Here is a 22,464-nt window from a genome sequence, read left to right on the forward strand (position 1 = left end):
CCCTCTGTGGGATCAGGAGAGGCCACCCTCTGCTGGAGTTGGCCTGAGCTCACACCCTTGCCTGACTCCCACCACCACCTAGATCCCCTTTCCTGCCTTCTCCACTTTCTTATTGGTTCCCTGGGAGCACATTTTTTTAATGCATCTTTCAATCCAGAGTACTCATCTCAGGCTCTCTTTCTGGTACCCAGACCTACAGCAGATGGGCCCCTTTTTCTATAAATAGGCTTTGTTCATCACAGCAGACCTTCTCAAACTACTGATCTGACCAATCAGTTCTGTTTTGTTTTGTTACCCTGTGACCACAGACTCTTCCCTCAAATGACCCATTTGGAGTATCTTATCTCTGTAACACAACCTAATATAAATCTACTTTATAAGTATTTGTTTTGACTGATTACTTGTTCTGAGGGAGGCCCCTTCCAAGTCAGTAAGATTTAAAGGTTTTGATCAACTTGGGTCGCTGAGATGACAACGTTTTTTGTTTTTTTTAATTACTATTCTTAAAATATTGGCCTCTGAAACTATTCATGCTGCTTCTCTTTTTTTTACCTTTTCATAAGATCAAATGTACTTTAAAAGCTCCCACCTCTCCTTGATCATCACTATGTCATTGGACTCCATTTGCTAATATTTGATTTAGTACTGTTGTTTCTGTATTCCTAAACAAGCTTTGTCTGTAGTTTTCTTTCTTGTGTGGTCTCTGTCAAATTGATGTCAGGCTTTTGCAAGCATTCACAAAAATAAGCAGGAAGTTTACATTCTTTCCCTGTACTCTGGGAATGCACATGGCATGGTCACGGCCACCACAGTGGGCAGCACAATGTGTGTGACCATGCTCTGAACTTCACTTTTATTAATGTATTTAAGCCTCACACTCACTGTGGTGAGGCATGTCGAGTTATAAGCTGAGTTTTCCTGATAAGGAAACCAAGACTTAGCAAGGCTAAGGAGGAGCCATAGCTGGTAAGTGGCGGAGTGAGAATTCAGGCACAAACAGGCCACTCCAGGGAGCTGAAATGCATCTTCTTTGCATCAAGAGGCTTGTTTACACGTCCAGTGCAGTGTGCTGGCTGCTCACGTGGCTCTGGAGCTGTTACCCTCTGGAGGGCCAGGTGCTTCGTGAATGAGTCTTTCTCATGAGCTCATCTCCAGTTTTTTGTACAGGAGGTAATGGGCAAGGAAACATTAATGAATTTGCAGAGACAGCTGCAGTTGGTCTGAACAAGGCTCTCTTCAGCCTCCTAAGGATATTGGCACACAGACCCAGCTCCTGACCAGTTCCTCCTGGAGTTAGCTTTCCTGTGGTGCCTGCATGTCTCCACACTGGACCCTGGAAAACTGGCAGGAGCCTCACCCTTGGGTTTTCCTCTCTGAAATTAATTTGTCCTCATGTGAACTCAACATAAAAGGAAAGATCACACATGAAAGCTTTGCCCTTAAATGGGATTGGAGAGGTGGAAATAGCACCGTCCTCCCTACTTTGACCTTTACCTGTTGAGCATTTGACAGCTGGAAGAGGACCCGCTGGTGGCTTTGTGCTCTTGGCACAGTGAGTCTGGCAAACCAGGAGGTTATTGAATGATTGATTATATCACATAACAAGTGGAATGCTATGACACATTCTAATTTCCTGATGTATGTGTACATTGAAGTGATGCAGGGTCTTAGAGACAGCTATGATTTTCATGAGATAAAAGCCTCTAGTTTTGTTTTGTTTTACTGTAAATAACCAAAGGCTGGTTCTCCTAACACCAAGGCTGAGTGAATAACATAGAGCCCTCGTTTTCATCATTTAGAATGAGACTTGGGAGGTAACCATATTAACCTATATCCTAAAGGTCTATAGGGATTAATTCTACCAGTAAAGAACTCACAAACGGGAAACGGGGTGCTTAGGATGGCATAAAGGGCACCTAGCTGAGTCATGACTAGGATCATGGTGCCATCCATTTTCTCAGCGAATAAAATTCATGTGTTTAATGTGGATCAGGAGTATACGATGCATGAGCCAGCCAGACATAAGCCCTACCTTCAGTTGCTTACAGTCCATCAGGAAAACAGTTCTACATGCAATGGATTGACACCATGGTGAGTGTATCGCACTTGGGTGTCATGGCAGGTTTCTTGGGGTACTGTGGGAAGTTTCTGGGAAGATAGGGGAATGAGTCAGCCCAGGAGGTTCTAGCAGGGGCCACGGCTATGTTCAGCTCCACAGCTAGATGTCCCTGTGTGAGTGGCAGGGAGGGAGATTGTGTGTGCATTTCAGCTTCTTATTGTTGGAATTCCTTATTGTTGGAGCCTCCAAATAGATTTATAAAATGCCATAAAAATGCTTATTCACTTATTTATTATAAAGCTCTCATTTCTGAAGAAGTAAGGATCTGCTTTTATTATTTTTCCTTACTTTAGGATATTAGCCCCCCACCCCCCAAAAAAACAAAAGCTATCCTTAATGAAAGTAGAAGCTTTTCAGTTGAGCCCAGAATTGTCATCATAAAAGAATCATTCACACATTTGGTTGGCACTGATGGTTATCAGCCAGATGATGGATCCAAGCTCTACAGCTGACCTTTGTCATAGAAGGAGGGAAACTCACGCCCTAACAGACCTAAAACATTACGTTTCCCAGGTGGGACGAGCCCCTGGAAAAGGAAATGGTGTATTGAATGTCACAAGGCCACATATCGATTTTTTGGTTCTTGTCTTGGAAAACCAAAGCTAGGTTTAGAGAAATTCCTTCCTTCTCCAGCTTCTCTGAAAGTGGAGCTTGGTGCAGGAGGATGCTGAAGCTCCCTGGTCTGATTTCCCAGCTCATTGTTACCATATATGGTCCCTGAAGCGTCCTACCTGCACTCCTTATCAGCTCCCGACCAGTCCCAGTGTGCAATATTAGTTTTGGCTTTGGGAAATAAGGCCTCTTTTACTTTGCTGGAAGTATACAGCAACCATTTTATTTTGCTTGTGCCTCATGAATTAATTGAGCAATGAGGGGAAAGAGTATGCACATTGAGCATCTAGGCTTTTTTAAAGCCACTACCCACCCAGCTTTCTAGAACCTGCCTTGCTCTTTGGGAAGAAAGAAGTGTGTTCTAGCAAGGCCAAGTCCAATGAGGACTTTGAGATGGAAGCAGCAGAAAATGAAAAGGTTGCAGTTTCCATGGGGTGGGCTTGACATTTGGGGTAGAATGGAAATGAAGGATGGAGGCCAGGCCAGAGGAAGTTTGGTTTTGCAGAGCAAGAACCCAGGCAGGTTAATTTCTTACATTCTTGCTCTTCTCCCCACTGCATACATACTGGCCTGCTCCAGAAGAACCACATGTCTTTGCATATCTTGCCCACGAACCCTTTCGGGATGGCTTTTCCCTGTGAGCTCCTTCTGGAAATCTTCCTTAAGGCCTCAGTTGGACTACTGGGCTTTTTGGTTCACCTTTTTCCCAAAGCAATGCTTTTCAGACCACTCCTTCCTCTAAGATCTACCAACCACAGGCAAATGGTGTCTGCCATTTTCCAAGCCTGAAATGAGGATGTAAATGCAGGTGGTTTATTGCATCAGGGGCCCAGAAAACAGGAAGAAGGGAAGAAAAACCCATATGAGTGTGTGTGTGTGTGTGTGTGTGTGTGTGTGTGTGTGTGTGTGTTCAGGTCACCACTGGTGGTATCCGCACCTTTGAGAAATGTAAAGAAAGTCATGCAGGAAGTTCCATGAGAGGACACTGAGGCTGGGCATTCATTCACTAGTGCCCACTCCCAGTCAGTTGAGGTCTGTCTCCAAAGGAATAGATTGTCCAGCCCTGGCAAGGGTGCAGGTGAGTGTGAGTGCCCATTGGAACTGTCTGCTGTGCCAGAGTTGAAATCAGAGTTAGGCCAAGAGCGAATGACACAGGGCATCTGAGGCGTATGTACAGCCATTTCTAACCCAACCAAGTTGTCAGAAACTGAGTTCAGCCCCTAACTGCCTTCTGCCATTTGAGCAAAAGCATTGGTCAGCTCTCTTCCTGGCCCAAATCCGTTTTCTGACATTTTCCATGAGCCCACAGGGAAGACAGTCTGCATTCTTTTTTTTTTTTTTTTTTAAGATTTTATTTATTCATTCCCGAGAGACAGAGAGAGATGGGTAGAGACATAGGTGGAGGGAGAAGTAGGCTCCCCGCAGGGAGCCTGATATGGGACTCACTCCAAGGACCCCAGGGTCACACCCTGAGCCGAAGGCAGATGCTCAACCACTGAACCACCCAGGCATCCAGACAGTCTGCATTCTAAGTCGAGGTGAACAGGTAGGACTTTGTGTTTCAGAGGGAGATGCGTGGGGTTTAAAGCAAGACCTTGGGGCAGCCCCAGTGGCCCAGCGGTTTAGCGCCGCCTTCGGCCCAGGGCGTCATCCTGGAAACCCGGGATCGAGTCCCCCGTCGGGCTCCCTGCATAAAGCCTGATTCTCCCTCTGCCTGTGTTTCTGCCTCTCTCTCTCGCTATCTCTGTCTGTCATGAATAAATAAATAAAATCTTTAAAAAAAAAAAAAAAAGCAAGACCTTGGCTCTTCCTGATACTATGCTTGACACCAGATATAAATTAAGAAAGCATGAAAATGGGAAAATGTCTGAAAAGCTATGACATTTAAACTATACTGTGCAAGAAACCTCATTTTGAGCTAAACAAATGAAATCCAGACCTTAGGAAAGGTAAATAAGGACTTGATTGCTTTAACCACAGACTCCTTCTGTTTACAAAAAGATTAATACAGAAACATTTTTAAACGTCTTAGCAGAGGGCAGTGCAATTCAAATGAGAAGTTGAATGTGCTTCAACAATTTACAAAGATTTAGTTAAGGAACATCTTACCAGTGAGTTATCTTCTGTTAGGTGGGATCTTGGGGTGTGTACCTTTAGCAGGTAATGAAAACCATGTCTTTGAGGAGTTTATGAAACCCATCCCTTGTTATTACTGTGTTTGTGGTTTTCTCCTGTTTCTTTTTACTCGTAGTGTGGTCTGGTGCTTTGAAGGTCTAAGGACACTAAACAAGGGCCATTTTTTTGTCATCCGTCTTGAGTTGGTATGTTCTTCCGTGTTCTGAGGTTCAGTCCTCAGCTGCCAGGGACACAGGTACAGTGAAAAAGGTGATGTCTGGGTTTCTTGTATGCATCCACCATCTCCAGGGCCCCATTTTCTTTGGCTCCAGTGGATGGGCTCAGTGGTGATCTCGCCACTCAGAGCCTCATGAAAGACCTGCTACTAGGAGTTCTGCAGTCATTTTCTTATTTTCTGTCTCTGTTTTCATCTGTGGACATCATTTCTGCCTCTGGTGCTAACCAAAAAAGAAGGACTGATCCTAGTTTCTGAGCACTAGGAGTGGGGACAAGCCAGGGCTTCCCTTGGCTGGCAGTACGGGTCTCGCAAGGGGTTGGGTGGGTGACCCCATCCTCATGGCCACCCATTCCTGAGTGCTTCCCATTGTCTGGATAGGACTTAGGTCACTCACAGGGGTCCTTCATTTATTCCTCAACTCTGTACTCTGTACCCATCACTGTAACAAACCACCCTTAGATGTAGTGACTCAACACAGCAACCACCTAATGTCATTCATGACCCTGACAGCAGTCCCTCCGCTCCAGGCTGGGCTCCTGACCTCACACAGATATCTGTGGTGAGATGGCAGGCCCATGGAGCTGCCCTCCAATGTCTGGGGCAGTGGGAGTGATAGCTCTGTGGTCTCCTCCTTCAGCAGATAGGCCCAGGCTCACGTGGGCTCCAGGAGAGCCAGCAGAAGTTCTAAGGCCTCTGGAGATGAGGCCTGTGCCAGGCAGAGCACCACGTCTGCTGCATTCTGTTGGTCAGACAAGTGATGTGTTCTGCGCAGACTCGAGGTGGAGAAACGTCCACCTGGTGCTGGGGGCAGTGGCAGGGAAGTGTGGAGAGAAGGGGGTGGTGGAGGGGAGGCATCATTGTCTTCACTCCTCACCCTTAACTTGAGAATCCTAATGGGAGGAAGCAGAGCACACTTTTGGAAGGTTTTGGAAGGTCTGGAGCAGAGCTGGAGAATCTGATGTTTCTAAAGTATATTCTCTGAATGAAACTGACACCAGGAAGGGGAAAGGATCCCATCGGACTCTTTCTTGTGATGGAAAAACCAAGTGCAGTGTTGTACTTACTGCTCTGGCTTGGTTTTCACAAAAACTTGGCAGAGCCCTGATGGGGAGAGGAACACACCCAGTGTGACAGGGACTCTGCTGGGCATAGCCACAAGCCAGCATCTCACGGAGCACCCCTGCTAACCCTGCGGGGATAGAATGATCATCTCCATTTCATTTCACGGAAGCTAAAGACTCAGCTCAGGAAGAGGGTGGTTTGCCCCAATTTACAAAACTGGCAAGTGGCAGCGCTGGCACTGGAGCTCCCATCTCTCTGATGACAAAGCTTTTCCGTTGCCATCCTGCCTCATGGTGAAGGACAGGGCCTGATCCCTGACATCAGTGAACTGCCAGGAAGTAAATATTGTCCTCACCATCACCATGCGTCCCACCCAAAATAGAGAGTAATAAGAGTATAGGGTTTGAGGATGAGCTCCCGGGCATGATTTAGGGGGGAGGAGGGTGAACAGGGCTCTCACCTAGACACATCGGCTTCAGAGTGTCTTCCCAGAGGGACCCTGAGGCCCGAACATGAAAGCTAGATTCCTTATTTCTAGGGTGACCATATAATCTGTCAAACTGGGACACTTCAAGGACCTACCAGGAGAATAATTAATAAATAGCCCCAGGAAAACAGGCATCAATTGGGACTGTCCCAGGCAAATGCGATTCACCGTCACCCTACCTACCGTCAAACTATAAGGAAGGCTTTGTGATTCTGCAGGCTCCCTGGAGTGGGCATGAGGGGAAGACTGTGGCCTTGGAGCCGGGTGAGGTTGGGCCTTAGTGTACCTCCCCACCCCCACTGTCTGATTCTGGATCTCTGCACAGCAGCCCTAACGATGCCTACTCATCTATTGTTGTGCAGCAAAGTACTTCAAAATCTGGGAGCTTCAAGCAACAAACAGTTATTATCCTTCACAGCAGATCAGGGATTTGGGGTGCTTCTAGCTCAGGGCCTCTCAGAGAGTATAGTCAGGATGCTGGCAAGGGGCACAGTTATCTAAGACTTGCCTGGGGCTGGAGAATCTGCTTCTAACGTAGCTTCTCACATGGCTGATGGATTGGTCGTGACGGTTGGTAGGAGACCTCAGGGCTTCTGCACAACAGCCCCTCCAACAGGTTGTCTGAGTGTCCTTACATCAAGGCGGCCAGGCAGCACACTCGCCCCTGACCTTCTCTCAGAAGTCACACAGAATCACTTCCACCACGTTCTGTTACTTGGAAGGGAGGTAGTAAGCCTGGCACACATTCAAGGGCAGGGGACTGAGGCTCCACCTTTTGAAGGGAGGAGGGTCAAATAATTTATTTGAAAACCACTATGCCTGATCAGGATGGATGTTCCAGACTTCTAATTCTTGTCTGTAAGGTACCTGCAACAGTGCCCAGTATTCATTAAAAACAAAGATTCTCTTGGCTCGAGCAACATTCCCAAATGATGATGGACAAGACAGGGTCCAAAATCATGTAAGCCTGGGCATGGCTGCCAGGCATGAATGAACCTGAGTCATCTTTATAACTAAGGGCCTGAGGAAATTAGGTCAGCTCTGAGGCTTCTTCAGATGTGGGTCATTCCTCTGTGGGACCAGGTAGCCAGAGGACTCCGTCTCAGTGTGGACTTTAACACACATCCTCCTAAGTCCCTCTGATGAACACTCCCAGCCCCACTTTGGTGCATGGGGCCATCATGGCTGAGTGTCCTCCCCTCCTCAGGGGAGGTAGGTCCCAGCACTGTAGCACCCTCTGCTAGGCCCTTTCAAGGGCTTTTATTTAATTTGCTTCCCAGAACACTGGGAGATAGGTATTTATACCCGTTTTAACCCTTTTCGTGGCAAGCGATAAAAAATTCAACCCAAAGTGGCTTGGGTGAAAAAACAATTCATTGTTTTGCCAAAAACAAAAAACAAAACAAAACCACCACCACCACCAACAACAACAACAACAACAACAAAACAACCAAAAAAAACTAGCTTTGGCTTTAGTCACAGCTTGTTACTAGGCCTCAGAAAGTTGCCCCAGTGTCTGTCCATCCCTCAGCTTCTCTTTCTCACTTTGGCTCATTCCTCAGACAGGTTGTCCCCTCAGGGTGGCAAAATGGCTGTCAAACCATGGCGAATGAGCAGTCTCATGTCATAAAACTCCTAGCAAAAGTTATATTGAGTTTCATTGGTCTAATTGCCCTAAGCCTGGGTTACATGCCCTACCTCTTAGGGGTTGGGGGTAGAGTGCCACCCACAGCTCCTGGGCTGAATGTGGGGAGGAGATGGATCCCCAGAGGGAATTGTGGTCTGTCCTCACAAAGCTGAAGGGCAACATTGTTATCCTCATTGACCAGTGCAGAAATTGGGCTCAGCGCAGGCAAGTAACTTGTTCATGATCTCACAGCTAACAGTTGAGGGATCCTACTTGTGTTCAGATGGATGATGAAAGAGGAGGTCCTCTCTCTACCCCAGCCTTGACTCCTAAGTGCTTTGTGACCATCTTAAGTATTCCCTTAAAACTCTAGGACGTGACCAGTGGTTCTAGAAGTGACTGGGTTAAAATGACGTTGGTGGATCGTGAATTGGATGATACCCGCCAAGGGGAGGAACCAGAATTTCCAGTTAGGAAAACCCCTTTCAGAACCTTTGAAAGAACTGGGAGCTTTTGTTCTCTCAAGGTCCGTATGACTTTTCCTTTTTTTTTTTTTTTTTAAGATTTTATTTACTTATTCATGACAGACACATGGGCGGGGGGGTGGGGAGTAGAGACACAGGCAGAGGGAGAAGCAGGCTCCATGCAGGGAGCCTGACGTGGGACTCAATCCGGGGTCTCCAGGATCACACCCCGGCCCGAAGGCGGCACTAAACCGCTGGGCCACTGGGCTGCCCAACTTTTCCTTTCACTTTTTAGTGCTCATCATAAGATTCAAACACAGAATTCTCCTCCCTTGTGTCATTTCTCAGGAGTTAAAAATGCATCTGCTGAGGAAATGCAGAGTTGGTGCTTACAAGAGAGGGGTCTCCCTCATCCATATCCCCTCTTCTAGAAGGTTCCAGTTGGAGGGACTGCCTTTTGTCTCCAAATACAGAGGAAGGCAGTGGACTGAGCCATGGAGGCGGGCCTCAGGAAGACAAGAAACAAGCTCTCTCCCCATATAAGCAGAAAGCCTGAGCTGTGAAACCCAGACTGTTGGCACTGGGTGGGGGAGGGGGGTCCAGGGGTGCTTCCCTCGTGAGGTCATTGGAACAGGGCAGGAAATCTGAATCTTGTGCCAAAGAAAACTCTCTGTGGTCTTTGTAAAAGGCCTGCTGGGCTCTCTTCATGAAGGGGCTGCTGGTTGAGACTCATGAAGGGGCCCAGTGGCTGCCAGCAAGGCATCTCCTTGCCATTTCTGAAGGCCCAGGGCCACTCTACTTGCAGTCATGCTGCTGTTTCTATCCGCAGTAAGGGCAAGTTATGGATCCTCCAGGCCACTGAGATACCATCTGACCCTTTTATTTCTGCTTAGAAAACCCCACATAGACTGGAGTCTGTTTCAAGGCCAGAAATGGTGAACATGAAATGTTTCCTTCCCCAGCAGAAACAGCACCTGGGGTCACAGGCCCCCTCTCTGCAGTCTGCTCAGCACCAGTTATGTCTGAAACAGGGCATCCACCATCCAGACAGGCACAAGGACGCAGCTCGGAGTAGAGGAAACGTAGGCACTGTGTGACTCTGGCTTTAGCCACCAAGTAGCTACACACATTATGGCAAGTTGTCCAACTTTCCCAGAGCCTCGTTTTCCTCATCTGTAAAGTGGGGATTATGAGACCTCCTTCACAGTATCAGGCTTCAAGAAGATGGCACTTCAACATCCCAAAATGAGAAGATACTCAGTAAATGTTTATTCCCTCCCCCTCTCTGTGCTCTTCAGCATCTCTTCACCACACCATCATGATGTTAATCTAGCTCCATTTGTTGCAGGAGTGGGGGAGTCAGAAGCAATGTGGAGGAAGCGGACATGGGGGTATCCCAGTGACAATGGACAGCCTGTGAAGGGCTCCCATATGCCCCAGCAGCAGGGGCCCCACAGACTTCATAGCATCCCTGGAAGGGACCACCTCAGGTGGCCACTGGCTCAGCAGACCAAGTCCTACTCCCTCCTATGAGACTGTCTTCCACTGTGGGTCTGGCCCTGGGCCAGTGTTTCTGAAAATCTGGGTAGGTGCTCCTCCAAACATGGTCTCCTGCTACCAGCATCCACATCGCCAGAGACCTGATGAGAGAAGCACATTCACAGGCCATTCCCTGGACCTGCTGAATCAGAGGGGGTGGGGGTGAGCCCCAGCAGTGTGCATCTGATGCATGATAGAGTTTGAGAACCAGTGTGCTGTAGGCAGGTTATTGCAAAGCAAAGGAAGGAAAACCCCTGTGCCCTGCACCCTGCAGGCCCCTTTGTGGACCAGTCTCTGTGAGGCAGTACGGGCTCCGGGGTTAATCTGCCACACTGGAGTTCTAGTGCTACCATCCAGCTGCTATGTGACCTTGGATGAGTTCCTTCACCCTCTCTGGCTCCTGGATCCTCATCTGCAAAGCGGATGATCTAATACTTACTTCGTAGGATTGTTGAGAAGCATAAATCTGTCCATCCTAGCAAAGTGCTTAGAGCAATGTCTGCCATGTGGTCAGAGTTCACTACACACTAATTCTGTCTCTTATTTTTCAGGCGGCCCAGCGGGGCAGGGTGGGGTGGGGAGGTGGTCTTATACTGGGAGTGGCTTTGAACAGCCTTGGATTTACCAGCAAATGTAGGTGGCAGAGCAAAGGAAACATTTGAAAAGTCCCTCAATAGAGCTGAGTAGCAACCACCACCATAGACACTCGCCAAACCATTGTAGCAAGGCTGTGGACTAGGTATTACTTTGTGTTTTTACAGAGGTATTTAAGGCACCACTGGATAAGTGGTAGAACTAAGATTTAAACCCACGTCAGTTTGAAAAAAATCACTGTGCAATCACAAGTCAAGAAGTTTCCAGGGTCCTGGATCCTTTCCCTGGGAAGCTCTATAAAGAGGAGAGTGGCTTTAACCTGCTGTTCAGCGCCCCTGCCCAGAGCCTGGTGCAGACAGGTCGGGAGGACTCCTTCCCAAAGTGGACAAAGAGAAAAATGCTTAGGAACAATAATTAAATGAATTCATGTTTAAGAGGCACTTAAATGGATTAAGATTGATAATGTGAGTCATGTAAGTCTGCACAGCCATGTTAGCTTGCACCCTTAATGTTTGGTGGGTGGAATTCTTTGTTTTAAAAGATGCTGGTTTCCTTAGAACTGGTATTCCAAGGAAAGCAGCCTTGCTCTGCATCATGCATTAGAATGAGAGGTTTTCTAAGACTTGAGAAGCAGTCTGAAGTGCTTCCACTGGCACCAGGCTAGGATCCCCCTACCTGGGGCATAGAGAGGGGAGGGAAGCCCGGTGTGTCTGTGATGGTCTCTGAGTTCCCCAGAATGAAATCCTGAGATAAGACATCATGTAAAGGTAATTTGCTAGGAAGTGTTCCCAGGAGAAACCAGTAGGGAAGTGGAAAAGGAGGCCAAGCAAAGTTCTCAGTGGGTAGCAAGAAAGATTAGATGGATAACTTTGGCAGGAACTACAGGTCACATCTAAGAACTTCCCAATCAGGGACAAGGGTCTGTTGGGTAAGGGTTGCCCCAAGGGAATGTGAATTCCCAAGCATTTCCATTTCACCATGTTCATAAAGAGGTGCTGGCAGCTGGAAATCAGTGCACATGGCCACATGCAAAGAGATGCACGGGGATGTGGAAGGGATGCTGCCAGCAGCATGGACCCCTCCTTCCATGGCTTGCTGTGAGCAGGGTGGTGTGTGGTCAGTCTAGCCATCTGAAGTGGCCCTAAAAACCAGCGTGGAGAGTAAGACAAATGAAAACGTCATCAAAGGGAAAATAAAGAACGAGCAGAACTGCCTGTGGGGGAGACACCCAGCACATGACAGATGGAAGCACATAGAGTGCTGATCAGTCCATTACTTTTGCAGCGTCAGGGCTTGGGAAGTCATAAGCCAGTCCATTCATCTGTCCCCTGCAACCAAGCCAGCTTCTGACATAATCCTAAATTTCATCTATTCCAACAAGTTCAGAACATACTGGCGCTTAGGCAATGTGATGAACCTGTAGCTCATCCTCCTCTCCCCCCCACCCCCTCCCCCAAGAACCAGGAAGAATCAGAAGAGCTTTCACAAACAACTCTAGCAAAACTGAATTTAAAACCCAACCATTAAAACAACCAAAAGCTACCTTTACGCTTTGTGTAGTGTGGGTCAGTTTACATAAGTGGCCAACTAACTGAAAATGTTAAAACTAAATATAGAGAAGACCAACTATAATCCTAAGAGACCAAGCCCATCTCCCTATATTGTTCTTGAAATACAAACAGGACACATAACATTAACATTTCGTTTCAACAGGAGGTCCTTCTCGATTCAGTGCTGTAAAATTGACTTACTCTTGTTCTGAATGTGGTATTGATCCTCGAGGTTCTTGGCATCAGGCTTTTCCTTGGCACATGTGCCGTCTGAACATCCTGAGTACAGCCTGTGCTCCCCTCTCTGCCCTTCCCATGGGCATTTCCTACAGCTTGAGCCCTCAGCTGGTGCTTTTTGCTCTGTTAGATGCACCATCAAGCAATCACTCCATGTCCGACATTGAACAGGAAAGCTCGCCTAGTACCTCCACTCCTGGCACATGAGATTAATCCACTCAAGTCCACAAGTCTTGCAGGGACCTCTTCTCCACCTTTTAGTCTGCTAGATACAGTCCTGAATAGAGGGCCCTCATCCAGATCTTTCCGTTTTATGAATAGTGCTTTTTGTTTACCATTTGTAATAGCTTTTGACCTATGTGTTCTAAGCTGCTCTTGTGCACAAAGCTCCAAGTCAGCCCACTGAGCACACCTCACCCAGGCTGTCATCACACAGGGTATACAGGAGTCTTTCCTCCAGCAGCTAGGTCCTTGTCCCTCACCACAGGCTTGGAAGCACCCCCTGGGAGACAATGGAGACTGCTTATAAGAGCAGTGAAGGGCATTGAGGCTGCCCAATAGATAATTATTAAATGAGAGAATAAACAAAGGAATGTAAAGACAACAGAAAACATGCATATCATTCTATAGGAGCTGGTTCCCATTAGAGGCAAAATAAGAAACACTTGTTGAATGAGCGGACGGGCTTCCTTGGGGGGCACCGGGAGATGGGCACCCATGTTGGAGTTGGCTACCGTCTCTCCAATTCTTCTCTCTACATTACCGCCCTGAGGGCAAGACACCAGTCTGGGAGGCTCCCATTCCAGGCATGGGGCGCATATTGACAGGCTTCCTGTCCTCACCTGAGTTAGAACCCAGAGAAAGCACTTTTTTCCCTTCAGGCTGAGCCTCAGTCTCTTCACCTCCAAAATGGCGGTGACTGTCCTCGCCCCTGGAGTCAGTGTTTCAGACGTTGCCATGGAACACATGCTCCAGATGATTCAAAATTCAGATTTTTCTGACCCCACTTCTGCTCTTAAGAATCCCACTCCAGAGGGTAGGGCCTGCAATCGGCATCTTTAACAAGGTTTATAACGTAATCTATTCCTTGGAGGGCTCTTAACTTGAGTGTACATTGGAACCACCCAGGGAGATTTCAGCGAATGCTTGCCCTTGCTTTGTGCTGTGATTCAGTGGGTCTATGGCAGGGCTTCCATCTGGGTCTTTTTTAAAAGAAAGCCTTCCACACAGACTCTGATCTTTCTAGCACAGTCATACAGATTGGAGAGAAGTGCCCCCTCTGGTGGGCCACAGCCTCTTGGCCTGGAGCAGGACTTGGGGAGAGCCACATGGCTGGATTTCAGCCCCCTCCCCCCTCAGCCAGGTCTCTTGTGCAGTGACCAGCGTCCACAGCTGTGCATGGTTTCTCTGGCCCCAGCTGGCTCCAGTGCACACTCCAGTTAGAGATCAGTGAAGGGTGTTGGTTGGTAATAACCTTTGAAGTCCTTTCATAAGTAAAAGGGAACAAAGGAGCATGTTGAGATTCACCTAGAGTAGCTTGTAGAACAAACTGGGGAACAGCTGAGAACAGGGCATCCACTAAGGTGGTTTTGTGCTGATCTGGATGGGAGGAGGTTAGGGCTGATGTGCTGTGGCAGCAAGGAAAGAAAAAGAAGAGAGGGATCATTCTAGAAGAGGATGCTGATTCTTAGAGTCCTAAGATGTGTCCAAAGGTAGCTAAATGGATGCACCAACCAGAGGGAAGAGATGAGTTGGCAGCTGCCCCCAGAGACAGGCCTCCCTGAGGCCACAGTATGCTCTTTGGAGACACAGTACTCAGGAGAGGTCCTCTCTGAGGGCCTGTCTCTTCATCTGTGGCTGAGGGAAGTTCATCAGTAGCTGCCTGAGTTCTGAGTCCACAGTTGACCATCCCAGCTGCTTGCGGAGAGAGGAGAGGATAGGGGACATACTGTCCAAGCCCAGGCCCTTTCATATCCCCGACACCTCCCTGGAGACCACTTGTGCCAATTGCTCTGCAGGCCGAGGCCTACCTATGTCTCTCTGCCTTGGGCTTTCTCGGCTCCAGGCTCCAGGTGTGTTATGGTCAAGCACCAAGGCTAGAAGCACAGGAAGTACAGGACAGTCAGTGTTTCTGATACATCTCAACCAAGGACAGGTAGATACTGAAGGATAGATGTCCCAGCTTCCTCACCCATTGGTAGCATACCTGCCCACTCCTTCATGAAGTGTACTGAGGTCACTTCCTTGTCCCAGAATCTGCTTTCAGAGGAACCTAGATCGGGGACATGTGAACGGGCAGATCTCCAACTCCAGGAAAGTGTGTCTTCACATAGACAGTAGCCCTTAACTAGCATCAGTAGTGTGCATATTTTTCTGGAAGGCAGAGAGCATGAGACAGTGGTCTCCATGGGTTGACATCCTGTTTCCTGGGTGGGTGGGCTCAGTGATATAGAGCAGTGCTTCTCAAATGGTCATGATCAGAGCTACCTGGAGATCTTGGTAAAGTACAGACTTTAATTCAGGGGGACCTGAGAATCTGCATTTCTGGCATGCTCCCAAGGGTGGCTGATTGCTGCAGGTCCAAGGACCACACTTTGAGGACCAAGGCCCTTAGCAACAAAATCATTTGAAAATGAGTTTTGAGTGGGCAGGAATGTAGGTCGGTTTGTAGGTAGGGTAAAATTCTTCACTGTTAGTACATTTCTTTTTGTTTTTAAGATTTTATTTATTTATGAGAAACAACAGAAAGAGACAGAGACAGAGGGAGAAGCAGGCTCCATGCAGGGAGCCTGATGCGGGGCTCGATACCGGGACCACGGGATCATGCCCTGAGCTGAAGGCAGACGCCCAACCACTGAGCCACCCAGGCATTCCTTTTAGTACATTTCTAACACCAAGATTCCTGGCCAGGGTTTTAATAAGTACTCCTCAAGCACTTGACTCCTACAAAGCCTTTCATCTAAACACCATGCATAAATTGTTTTTGTGCCATGATGTTAAATTCTTTCCTGTGTCCTTTCGGGAGAGGTCTCCACCTTGTTGATTTTCCAGTCAGCCTGTAGGGAAAAGGAAAAGAGCAATAGAAAATCAAAATAATTTGATTTGTGAGATAGAATGCAACGTTGAATTCTTAGTTGGCTGATCAAGAATTGGCAAGCTTTGGGAAATATTTTGTTTTAATCTAAGAATGGAAATCAGGTTTTAAAATCTAAGAATGAGACATTCCCACTATTTAACAGGAGGACAAACTTCCTAGATGAAAATCAAATAATTTCTTCTTAAGCCTTAGAAGGCATGGATTGTTGGTCTCTTCACTTTGGGCTCTTCAGTGAGAGCTGGTTGATTTCTTTGTCTATATTCTAAGTTCCTATCCCTGTGGTCCTAAAGGCACCCATCATCAGCACTGGGGGAGGTGTTTTTTTTTTGGTTTGTTTGTTTTTAAGATTTTATTTATCTGTTCATTATCTCTATCTACACAGAGAGGCAGAGACATAGGCAGAGGGAGAAGCAGGCTCCCTGCAGGGAGCCCGATGTGGGACTTGATCCCAGGACCCCGGGATCAACCACTGAGCCACCAGGTGTCCCATGGGGGAGGTGTTTTTATTTGTCTGCACTTTGGGAAAATATAAAGATTAGCTCTAAACAGGGTTGATGTAATGTACCAAGGAGGGAATGTTACACAGATAAGTTTATTCAACTCATTTCTAATTCATAATGGTTTTTAAAATGTAGTATTTTTACTCATTTTAAAGCTTTCAGAGCACTTTTTCTAAGGGCCAAGAGGACTGTTTGGCTCACTTTGATTAGGTAATTGCTCCTTCTCTGACAGCTGGCCTCCCTCTGCCTGAGATTGGTTCAGGGTGGCATAAAGTGCACTCACCAAATTCTAATACTTCATGCCCCAGGGGAATTCTGCTCCAATGGCTATGCAGTTCATCTGTCTCAGACATGTTCTGACTATAGTTCCTGCTTTCTTCACTTTTCTTAAGCATGGAAAGAACAAACCCAGCTTAGTCTGAGCCTTGGCTTCCAAACAGGGTTCTGACAAAATTTAAGAAAGGAACTTGCTTTGTAGTGCTTTCTTCGCCTGATTCTTCCAAATCTCCCACATGTGTGAGTGATCACCTCTGGTTCCTCAGACTGCTCAGCTGCCGGCTCCTATCTGGCAGGAGGTCTGTAACAACTGACCCAGCCTTGCCAGGCCATCAGCCATGTTGAGCATCTGTATTAGAGTCACTATACTTTCCATGTTCCTTTAAAGGCTGTTTTGGGTTCATCGGGTATGCTTCCCACCTCTCAGGCTTAGTTTCCATGGGTTCTTTGGTGGGGATGGGGGAAGGGGACCTCGTCTGTTCCTTTTTTGGTGTTCCCATCCCAAGCCCCTTCTGATCTATTTTTATGTTGCCAGTTAGGAACCCTTGGGCAAGTGATATAACTATTTTGTGTTCTCATTCCTCCTTGTAAAATGGCATCAAAAAGGATGCTCCCACCCAGAGGAGCTACCTGGCACGTAGTAAGCCATTATTGAGTAGGGGTCATCTGTGCATTCCATCTTTAAAGCCATCAGCACTAGCAGGCCAACAAACAAAGCAGGTGTTACCACTTCATCTGACAGGTAAGGAAATAGAAGCTTAAGGAAAGGATGGTTAATTAGCCTGACAACACATAGCTGTTACAGACCTGAGCCAGTAATAAAAGTTGGGATGCTAACCTGTGCACTTTCTATGCTGTAAACCCATGTGGTTTTCTTCATGGGTAGGAATTTCATGGATCCTATCCCAAAGGATTCCCCTCCGGGAATAGAACTGTTTTTTCTGGTGAGGCTCAGGCTGACTCATGGTCGAATGGGGCCAATGAAGTATTTCCTGGGAATGAAGTCTCTTTCTATTAAGTCACTGGACCAACTTATTGGGAACCCCTGTGGCGCTTCAGTTGATTAGAGAATTGAGGATAAAGTGCTTCCAAATTTTACCCAACTTCTGTATTAACTGAGTTAACGCGGCGGCTTCTCTTACCAACTCAATAGGGGCCACACCGCTAGTGCATAGATGAAGGAAGGGAGTCTTGATGAACACCAAATTGCCAGACTGGCAGCCAGACATGAGGACATGAGTGTCCTCTTCAGTTTGACAAACCCATGAGGAAGCTAGAAAATGAGAAGTTAAATTTCAAACTTTTCCTGGCACCGAGCCCTTGTCGGACTTTGCAGATTTGCTGTTCCCTAAGAGCACTGTGTTGGTGGTCAAAGCACACTCCAGAATGAAATCAAATGCTGTATGATTGGGAGGAAGGAGTCCAAAGGCCAAGGGGGCTCCCTAACTTCATTATCTGATTCTTCTTGCCAACAACTGCATGTTACAAACAGGGCTGGGACTTGGCTCCCCTGGCCACACTCCTAGGCCCGGGAGAGCTGAGGTATGTCTGGAAAAGAGGGGGACTTTGCCAAGGCAAGCATCTCCCGTGCCAGGCAGACCAGCAAATGAGCTTCTTCTTACAGTCCCTTCATCTGAATCCTTGACCAGCCAAGGCCCATTCACTTAATAAGAGAAAACTCAGAAGCTACTAAGTGCCAGGCTCAGTGCCAGGCTGAGGATACAGAGGTGAATGTGCATAAACCAAATATGTATTTCATCACATGTTCTAGAAAGTGTCCATTTGATGTCTTCCTGATTCTAAGAGTAATGTGTGTCAGTTAAAAAAAATTAATTTTATTTAAATTGAATCACTCAGTCTCTAGGGAGAAGCCCTGATAGCATTTGATGGTATTGGAGATCTTTGTTAGCCAAGGAAAATTGGGCCAGGCAAAATGCCAGTTATGTGAATCTTCTTAGAATAAGATCCAAAATTTCTAGTAAAAATTTTTTTGTAAGATTTGATTGGAGCGGTGAGGTGGGGGGGCGCCTGGATGGCTCAGTCAGTTAAGCATCTGCCTTTGGCTTAGGTCATGATCCCAGAGTCCTGGGATCGAGCCCCACATGGGGCTCCCTGCTCAGCAGGCAGTCTGCTTCTCCCCCTCCCTCTGCCTGCCACTCCCCCTCTTGTGCTCTCTCTCTCTCTGTCAAATAAATAAATTAACTCTTAACTCTTTAAAAATTTTTTTGATTGGGACTTTACTTAAACAATGAAACTAAAAATTATGGAAATAAGTTTACATTATTTTACATTTAACAGGTCTTATAATGTTGGGATTATAATGTCAAAGATATCTTATACACAAGGCAAAAACTTATTTGCTTTATTAGCATCTTTAACAGTATGTAATTTCAGAGACAAAGGAAGGAATTGAGTGCTTGATGGACAGATTTTGGATGTGAATATTCCTAATATAAGGTGATATTCTTTGTTTCATATTTTGCCTTTTTTTTTAGGGTAATCACAAAAGGGTCATTTTTATAGCATATTTCTTCTGAGGGCTTCTCTTGATCTTTTTTATTTAAATCCTTATCTTTAGAAGCATCTTAAAGTGTTATCATCCAGGGATATTTATCAGCTAACTGATCTTACCTGGCCAGGTCCAGATTTAACAGTGGCTTTTGGTGGCTTGAGCAGTTTTCCATCATCACTTTCATTGATTTCATGAAAGCCTACTTCTTTTGCAGCAATATCTTAGCTTCCCTCTGCAGTAGATTTGTACTGTATTTGAATTGGGTAATCAGATGTCTACACTGGCAGGTGATCGGGGACAAAGTTTGTTCACTGGTCTATATTCCTGGTCAGCTGAGAGCTGGTCATCATGTCTATCATGTCTTGCAACAATGATAAAGTTGCTCCAACCTAAAGCCAAAGTAAAGGCAGAGCCAAGGAGACACCTGGTGGCTGTGGGTATCAAGTAGCTGGCATAAGTAATAAGCAGCCCTCAGTAGATCACTATTCAAAATAGTGATCTATTTTGAATAGACCCACTTCACTGGGTCTCTCTGTGCCTACAGGGTGCCTGCCTGACTGCCAGGGGTGTGAATGGCTCCATAATGAGCCTGTTTTTTCAGTTATGCCCTGGGTATGATGTGAAACCAGAACAAAGAGGATGATACTTCTGCTTTGGGGCCAATTGCTCCCCTGATGGCCTCCTATCCAGATTTTACAAACTACTGTTTGATAGGAATCTAAAACAGATTTATTAGCATGTGCATGTTCCCCATCCATTGTCTTTCTTCACCTGGGAGCAAATGCCTGTACTTTCCAGCAGCTCTCAGTACAGGGAGCCTCAGCTCTAAAGAGCTGTTGTGGGGGTTCCTGGGTGTCTCAGTCATTTAAGCATCTGATTTCAGCTCTGGTCATGATCCCAGGGGCCCAGGATATATCCTCACATCTGGCTCCCTGCTCAGCAAGGAGTCTGCTTCTCCCTCCCCATCTCCCTCTGCCCCTGCCCCCTGCTTGTGCTCTTTCTCACAGTCTGTCTCAAATAAATAAATAAATAAAATCTTTAAAAAAAAAAAAGAAGAAAGAAAGAAAGAAAGAAAGAAAGAAAGAAAGAAAGAAAGAAAGAAAGAAAGAAAGAAAAAGCCATTGTGTGATGTCAGGTTCACCAGAAGCAGAACCTGAGATGGAGATTTCTGTGCAAGCAGTTTATTAGGGAAAGAAGAGGAGTGAAGGGAGCAGAAGGGGACAGAGGAAGGAACCAAACAGATGTGCTTCAGCTGGAAGCTGCTTTACCTCATCCCATGGGGACTCTGGAACCTAAGCCATACACCAGAGCCAGTCTCACCTGGAGCCAGAAGGATGTCAATCCTAGCCTGCAGAATGCTGGTAGGAGAGGGCATTATAAGCTTCCAGGCAAAAGGGTTCATTCAGCTGGGAGCTATGGAACCCGTGTAGTAAAGGGGTTCTAGGACAAGCACCCACACCATCCACACAGGGAGCCATAGTGTTTGCTACCTCACAGCTGCAGTAGGAGAGCAGAGTATAGAAATAAATAACCCCAGGAGGTCTCTATTGGTGCTGACAGGCAGCAGAAGGGTGATGCATGACATCCCTTCCTGTAGTACCACCAGGAGCGCATGAGTCATGAATTGTCCACCGAGCGCTCTCAATCCTAGAGAGGTCTGTGGTTTTTGCACTCTCTGCCTGGCCCCACCAAGGATCCAATTTTGTAATCTCTAGTAGACTGAGTAGGGTGGAAGAGAGACTTGGAATAATGAAATAAATGCTGCCTTAAGTGTTATTTTCTGGCATCTTGAAATTAACAAAAAGAAGTAAATCCAGCAGCTTTTGAATAACCAAAAGCAGTCTTAAGCCAAAGCCAAGTAAACTGAGGTCCTCTCAAGTTCCAGAGCCAATTTTTGAAGTCACAGTCATTCCTTCACACCCATGCAAAAACTACAAAAGTCTTCAGAAGGCAGTGAGTCTTTACTTCAAGAACAAGTAGACCTTAAACTTGAACCAAAAACCTGTCTCCTGGTTTGAAAGGGACTCCCCATGAAGTACGGATCTTTGCAAAGGGAGTTTAGAACTGGGTTGAGGGGCATCTGGATGGCTCAGTGGTTAAACGTCTGCCTTTAGCTTAGGTCGTGGTCCTGGGATTGAGCCCCACATTGGGGCTCCCCACAGGGAGCCTGCTTCTCCCTCTGCCTATGTCTTTGCCTGTCTCTCTGTGTCTATCATGGATAAATAATTAAATATTTTTAAAGAAGAATTGAGTGGAGGAATCAGGTAATTTACACATATGCTGGGATATTCTTGAGAGTCATTATACCCCATGACAGATGTGAACGGGAAATGTGCCAGGGAAACTGAGAGCCAACATCACTTAGGCTCGAGTTCACTGCCTCTGCTCCCCACAGGATGATTAGCAAGGATTTAGAGGAGCTTCTCCTTGGGCCAGCTATAGACATTGCTTCTGCAGGGAGGAATATGAGGAAAGAGATGGTAACAAAGCCACCACGGTGACTCATTAGAGCCAGTCTTTGGGACATGCAAGTCATCAGACAGCATTTAAGAAATTATCTTCTGGTTTCCTTCTTGAAATTGCCAATTCCTATCCTTCAGGTTCTTTTTTTTTTTTAATTTTTTTCTTTATTTATTTATGATAGTCACACACACACAGAGAGAGGCAGAGACACAGGCAGAGGGAGAAGCAGGCTCCATGCACCGGGAGCCCGACGTGGAATTCGATCCCGGGTCTCCAGGATCGCGCCCTGGGCCAAAGGCAGGCACCAAACCACTGCGCCACCCAGGGATCCCCTATCCTTCAGGTTCTAAGAGCATCCCCTCACACTTCTGTGTAGATGTCTGTCTATCTGCTGGGAGGTCTCTTGTTCCTAAGCTATGAGCTCTTCAAGGACAGGGACTACCATCTTTCAGACCTGTGCCCTGCATGCTAATCGTGGTAGGTGATACTCTGACTCAGCTGACCCAGGAGAGGCTCAGGGTCCATTCTGAATCCTAGGCCACTTCCATCCTACGTGTGTGAACTTAGCACCCATGACTATTTGAAGCCAAGATACATGAAGTAAGCCTTGGAAGGAGGACTGAGGAAAAGTGTTCCTGATCGTAGGAACAACTTAAAAAGAAGTATAGAAATAAAGCCAGATAAAGGGTGTTCATAGAATAGAAACAGAGTAGAAATAGAAGAGAATTCATATTCTCTTTCCCTCTATAAAATCAGCTTGGAATGGGGAGGGAGACAGGCTTTAGAGTCCAAGAATAACCTTGGGGAGGGCACATGATTTCATTGAACTTTGATGTAATGGCTTCTAGACACTCAGCAAGTACGAGTTCTGTGCCTTCTCCTTCTCCAGAATCTGCAACACACTGTCTCCCCTTGGAGGTCTTGATTTGATTTCAATAACTTGGAACCTGTGGATTATGAAGAGCCTCCTGG

General features: G+C 46.7%; 1 protein-coding gene across 3 annotated transcripts in view; it reads left to right on the forward strand.

The window, feature by feature from the left end:
- Positions 1 to 22,464, forward strand: part of ITGA9 (integrin subunit alpha 9) — a 344,722-nt gene that overhangs the window by 239,851 nt on the left and 82,407 nt on the right. The window lies entirely within an intron of this gene.

This window comes from Vulpes vulpes, chromosome 11 (genome assembly GCF_048418805.1).
Source record: "Vulpes vulpes isolate BD-2025 chromosome 11, VulVul3, whole genome shotgun sequence".
Lineage (NCBI taxonomy): Eukaryota > Metazoa > Chordata > Mammalia > Carnivora > Canidae > Vulpes > Vulpes vulpes.